Source organism: Microtus pennsylvanicus, chromosome 13, assembly GCF_037038515.1.
Source record: "Microtus pennsylvanicus isolate mMicPen1 chromosome 13, mMicPen1.hap1, whole genome shotgun sequence".
NCBI classification, from domain to species: domain Eukaryota; kingdom Metazoa; phylum Chordata; class Mammalia; order Rodentia; family Cricetidae; genus Microtus; species Microtus pennsylvanicus.
In genome coordinates, this window is record NC_134591.1 from 70376427 (window position 1) to 70382593 (window position 6167).

Here is a 6167-nt window from a genome sequence, read left to right on the forward strand (position 1 = left end):
ACAAAGCTTCCCCGCCTTACTCCAGGGGTGCGCTTGCTGAGCCTCAGTTTCCTCATCTGGCAATTAGGAATCTCAGTGATTTCCTGAGACACAACGGAGAGACACAGGCAGTTAAAGGCTGGGGGGCGGGGGGGGAGCCATCTTCTCCAGTGGTGTTGGCACTGGTAAGTGCGCTTATTCGAGTAAGCAGCGCTACTTAAATTATTGGGTCAGGTCAGGCAGTGGTGGCGCACGCCTTTAATTCCTTTAATCCCAGCACTCGGGAGGCAGAGGCAGGTGGATCTCTGTGAATTCGAGGCCAGCCTGGTCCACAAGAACTAGTTCCAGGACAGGCTCCAAAAGCTACAGAGAAACCCTGTCTCGGAAAACAAAAACAAAACAATTATTGGGTCAGGATTGGGGGGGTGGCTCAGTGGTAATAATGAGTATATACTGCTCTCCCTGAGGACCCAAGCTGGATTTCCAGTACCCACATCAGGACACTCCCAAACACCTGCAACTCCAGCTCCAGGGGAATTTGAGGCTTCATCTCTTTAGGAACCTGCACTCATATGCCCAGCCCTCTCCCCCATGTAGAAATGATTAAAGCAATAAAAATATATGTAATGTGGGTCACAGAAATATATTCATACATACATCCATAAGCCACGAAAGTTGGAGAGAACCTACTGAGGAGGACAGATTCAGCAGGACAGGCAGGAAACAGGGAAATATGGTGAAGTATAATATGTATGAAATTGAGAACACTTTCTAAAATATGTTCTGTTGTGCGTGGGTGTTTTGCCTATGTCTGTGTGCCACACATATGTAGTGTACAGGGAGGCCAGAAGGGGCCATTGGATTTAGTAGACCTGGAGTCATAGACAGTTGGGAGCCACCATGTGGGTGCTAGGAATTGAATCAAAGTCCTCTGGAAGAACCACGGTGCTCTTAACCTCTGAGTCATCTTTCCAGCCCTGGGAAGAAACAAATAATTTTGTTTTTAATCTTTAGACAGGATCTCACTATGTAGCCCTGGATGACCTGGAGTTCTCTATGTGGGCCAGGTTGGCCTCGAAGTGACAAACACCTGCCTCTGCCTCCAGCATACTAAAGACTTGTACCACCCGTGAACAGATAACACCGTGAAGGATCCACTGAGGGCCCTGCACGGGAAACAGCATGCGTGGGCTCTGCTGCCAGTGGACATGTCAGAGGCAACTGAAGTTCGAGGTGTCAGCCACTGGGAGGAAAGTCCCTAATGGCTGAGTCTCGGGTAAGCAAGGCCCCGAGAGCACAGACTCCGGAATGTCTTTTGTGTCTGCTGTGCCTTCTTCACGTGGTTCCCGTTGCCATCTTTCTCTGGTATCTGGCATGGTGTGAATGGGTGTGGGAATCCCCACTGCCTGTAATGTAGTGTGTTCATCTCACGGAAACATCCTGTTCTAGTGGGTATTTTTACCTGTAGATTATCTTGAAGATGATTTCTTAAGCTGTACCAGCTAACTGATAATAATGTTAGTTTAAATAGAGCTTTGATGATTAAAAATATATACAAGGGATTGTCACACAGCTAGAACCTACGAGTTTCCCCTGAGGACCTGCAGAGATCTCAAGTTCAGGTTAATGATTAAGGAAAACAATTGAATGCCAGGAGCCAGGCTGGCTCAAAGTCTTTTAATCTTGATGTTGGGAGATGTGTTCACAGGTCTCAGAGTGCATCACAGCTGAAACGAAGCCTTAGGATGACCTCAGGTTAGATTAAGATGTTTTGATAATAGCTTTGAGGCTAGGGATCAAAAAAGAAAGCAGCCCAGTTATTTCTAACTTACATACTTTCCTTGAGAGGACTGGTTGGTGATCAAAAATAATGATTAATTCCTTGTACCGATTTCTGCCCTCAATCTCCTGATGAAAAAACTATCGATGAGTGGGTATGCACCCTAAAGATTGAAACTAGAGCTGGCTGATGTTTTCCATGTATAAACATTTAGGTTTGTGATTCCTTTAAGATTCCTTCTAAGAGGGCTGGAGAGATGGCTCAGAGGTTAAAGAGCACTGATTGCTCTTCCCGAGGACTTGGGTTCAACTCCCGGTACCCACATGGCAGCTCACAACTGTCTGTAACTCCAAGATCTGACACCCTCACACAGACATACATGCAGGCAAAACTCCTGCACATAAAATAAAAACAAATAAATTATAAAATATTCCTTATAAAATTACCTTCCAAGGTAAGTAGTAAAGTGATTGGTCCTTCCTTTGTAATCGAACCTGCAGCCCACCAGTGAAAAAAACTGGCTGGGAAGACCATCTTGCACTACCACCTATTAATCTGTAGCGAGTATCTTGGGATAATCTGTTTTTCACCTGTAATACGCAAAACGTTAAATCACGTAAGGGAGATGGGAAACATTTTTTTAAAATTATTTTTATGTGCAAATAACTTATTTTATGTGCAGGTGTTTTTGCCTGCATGTATGTCTGTGTGAGGGTGTTAGATCTCGGAGTTACAGACAGTTGTTAGTTCCCTAGAACCTACACAAAAAAACCAGCAAGGCTGGGGAGATGGCTCAGCAGTTAAGAGCACTGGCTGCTTTCGCAGAGGACCCAAAGTTTGATCCCCAACAGCCATATGGCAGCTCACAGCCACTGTAACTCCAATTCCAGAGGATCTAGTGCCCTTTGTTGGCCCTGCATGCGCCTGGACACACAAGCTTATACAGACACACACACAAAATAATAAAATAAGAATAAATCTAAAAAAACCCAAACAAACAAACAAACAAACAAAAAAGCAGAATTAGTCGGGCAGCGGAGTCTCCTAGCACTCGGGAGGCAGAGGCAGGTGGATCTCTGTGAATTTAAGGCCAGCCTGGTCTACAGAGTGAGTTTCAGGACAGGCTCCAAAGCTACACAGAGAAACTCAGTCTCGAAAAACCAAACCAAAATAAAAAAACTATTTCTGAATAATAAATGGCCATTTAAAACAAACAGAATCCTAGCTGATTTCAAACTGGAACTATTACCAATTTCATTTCAATGAGATGGGCCATTACCAATTTCACCTGGCTTAATTGTGCCAAATCATGTTTAAACTGGTTTAAGTCAAATCAAGTTTAAACACAATCAAACCCATCCCAGTGTGTCTGAGGAGCACAGAGCCTGCTGAAGAGCCTGGGCTGTGGGGTCGAGGCCAAAGGCATTGTTGCATTCTTGCCCTCAACCTGATTTTTCTTAAGTTCGTTCAGCTCCCGAAACCTGCCTTCATTCATGAAGTGAGGATAACACTATTCTCTCACGGGTATGCTATGGCAACTAGGTGTGGTACACGTGAGAACAGTAACTAGCCCGGATGACATGCTCAATCAATGTTAACCATATAATCATCCAAGGCTTTGATCAAAATGTGTAATGCTGGCTCAGACTGGCGAGACACAAGAGAAAACGGTGGCAATAAAAGTGAACTTTCTCCCCCTGCCTTTCCTCACTTTTTAAAAGAAATTTTTTTTATAGAGACAGGGTCTCATTATGTAGCCCTGGCTGGCCTGGAACTCAGAGATCCACCTGCCTCTCCCTCCTGAGTACTTAAAGGTATTGCCACTGACTTTCTACCCTCTCTCTCTTCCCTATTGAAGAGCCTCATTTATCGCACCTCCTCCAAGAATTCTCGACATCTCCCCCAAACACACACAGCTTGGGCTTCTGGCTCTGAACCCACAAAGTAAGGATCAAATAACCAAAACCTACTACCCTGGACTGCGCAGTGGCACAGTTCCGACCCAGGCTGGAAGCTGTTTTACGGTCTCCGCATCTTTGCCATTCTTTTCTCCTCCTTCCCATCCTGGCCTGGTACTGACCAAGTCCATATGCTCAACACTGAGTCCAAAAGCTACGTAGGATTTCAGGCCAGAAGTCGCGGTGGTCTCATGAGTACGCACCAGAACGAAGCAGAGTATGCAGGAAGGGTGAGGATGGAGCATTTTCCACTGAGTGGGCTGCCCTGGAATGGCTCACACTGCTCGCCCCGTTTGCTCTCTCTCTGGGAATGTGCAGATTTCAACCCTTTCTCAAACAATCTGACCACCTACCTGTCCTCCCTACCATCTGCTCTCCAGGTGCTAAGGATGGAACCTGGGGCCTTGTGTGTCACTGAGCACCAAGCCCTGCCCTAGATGGTGTTTTTATAAGCTTGTACTAATAGCACATCCATTTGAGCCTCAAAGACTACAGGCTGGAATTTCCCCTGATCTCATTTACAGAAGAAACTGAAGTCTGGAGGCTAGGAACCTCCTCCTGGTGCCTGGCTGGTGAGGGATGGAGCAGGAGCTTAGGCCTAGGGCTTGACAGTCAAGCCTGTAGGCCTGCAATCTATGGACCACATTGTGTCCTGACACCGTCCACTGGTGTCAGAGTTGAAGTGGCGCTCTCAGCACCCTTGAAGGAAGTGGTGATGGCTTCCAGATGAGCTTATTATCCTAAATTTAACATTTTTTTCGGCACTTAGAATTTCCACCTTCTCCCTTCCACCCCTGTGCGTTTATGCAATTAGAAAGCATGCAACAGGAAACCATTTGAGTCTCAGACCAGTCCGGAGGAAGGCAGCCCCAGCTCCGTGGACTACATCCTTGTGGAAATACTCTGCAGAGTTTATTTGGACAGGCTCAAAAATAGTCCTTCCAACAATGCAATCAGACTGAACCATGACAAGTAAAATCCAATTATGGGCTGGTTACATTAAAAAAAGATGTAAACAGAGGTTTGAGAACCAACAGCAAAAACAAAAGCCATCTCCTTCACCCCAGTGTCTGCTTCCTGCAGGATTGTGGGACTGCATTCTTGGGTCTTTTGAAACCGAGGAGAGGGTGACATTCACTCAAAGGGACAGCTCAGCAAAGTGTTCCGAGGCCACTTCTCAGAACAAAGGCATACTTCTGTAGACAGCAAATGTGTCCCAATAAAGGCTCCCCAGCCACTCGGAATGCAAAAGTTATTCACCTAAATGAGTTCAAAATACATATTGTTCTGGGCCAAATTACACAGTGTCAAGTTCAGACTGTATGTATTTATGTATGTTGGCAGCGCAGGCCACTTTTGGGGCGCCACAGCTTTGCCCTAGGATCCTGTGCCCAGCTGGGATCCCATCACTGGCTCCTTAAACCCATGTATCCCCTTGTGTTTGGTTCCAGAAAGGCAGAGGAGAGGTGAGCTCAAAGCTCCACGACTCCACGAGGGTCCAGGGCCCCCAGAGGACTTGAATTTCAAATGAAACTTCAAGTAGAACAGAATGCTTTCCTTGCCAACAAGTTGGGATTTTGTGAAGGCCTGTCTGAGATCGCGCGTGTGCACACACACACACACACACACACACACACACACCCCACACACAAACATGCTCTGTCTTCTAATGCTTTCTGCTAAGAGCTACAAGGTAGGAATACAAAACGCGCTAGGACTAAGACAAACAGCTGATGCTCCTTTGCTTGGCTTCAGCCCAGAATCATTTCCTTCTGGGGAGGGAGGGGAGATAGGGAGGACTGGTTCCTGGGCACTTCTGCAGAGGTTCAAGGGTGCTGGGGGACCAGATGCCCGCAGAGGCCTAAAACCTAGCCAGAGATGAGACAGAAGCTCAGTCCATGCTCCTCTCCATGCCAGGTTTCTGCTATATTCTAGACATAGGGCAGCTTTCCTTTGTCTTTTCGGATGGGGGAGGGGCTGTCATTTTTAACTCTGAAGGCAGAAAAATTGGGAGAAGGGATACTAACATGTAAAGCAAACACGGAGAGCTACAAGCGAGGAACCCAGCCCTTTCCTTCTAATGGCATGGGCTGTGCTGTGTGAGAAACAGCCAAGTGGCTGAGGCATGCCATGGCCATGACTCGCTGGCCTGGGCACAGCCCATCTTTGGCAGAGCATCCCTGCCGCCTGTTCAGGTTCACAGCCCAGCACATGTTTCTGGAAAGGGAAGTAGAACAAAGAATAAGGGAGGAAAAAGCAGAGGGAGGGGAGAGGCCACCCTGACTTTACTCAAAGCCTGAGGTCCTGACACTGGCTGATGGCCATACTTCTGGCCTCTCCTGCTCTCGCGCTCACGAACTGCTTGTCCTTTCGCAGCTGTGAGCACATCCATCATCCAGAGCATCCACCATGGACACCTACAAAAGCCTGAGCACAAGGGAGCTGGACAT

General features: G+C 47.0%; 1 protein-coding gene across 1 annotated transcript in view; it reads right to left on the minus strand.

The window, feature by feature from the left end:
* Positions 1-6167, minus strand: part of Nbl1 (NBL1, DAN family BMP antagonist) — a 47161-nt gene that overhangs the window by 13485 nt on the left and 27509 nt on the right. The window lies entirely within an intron of this gene.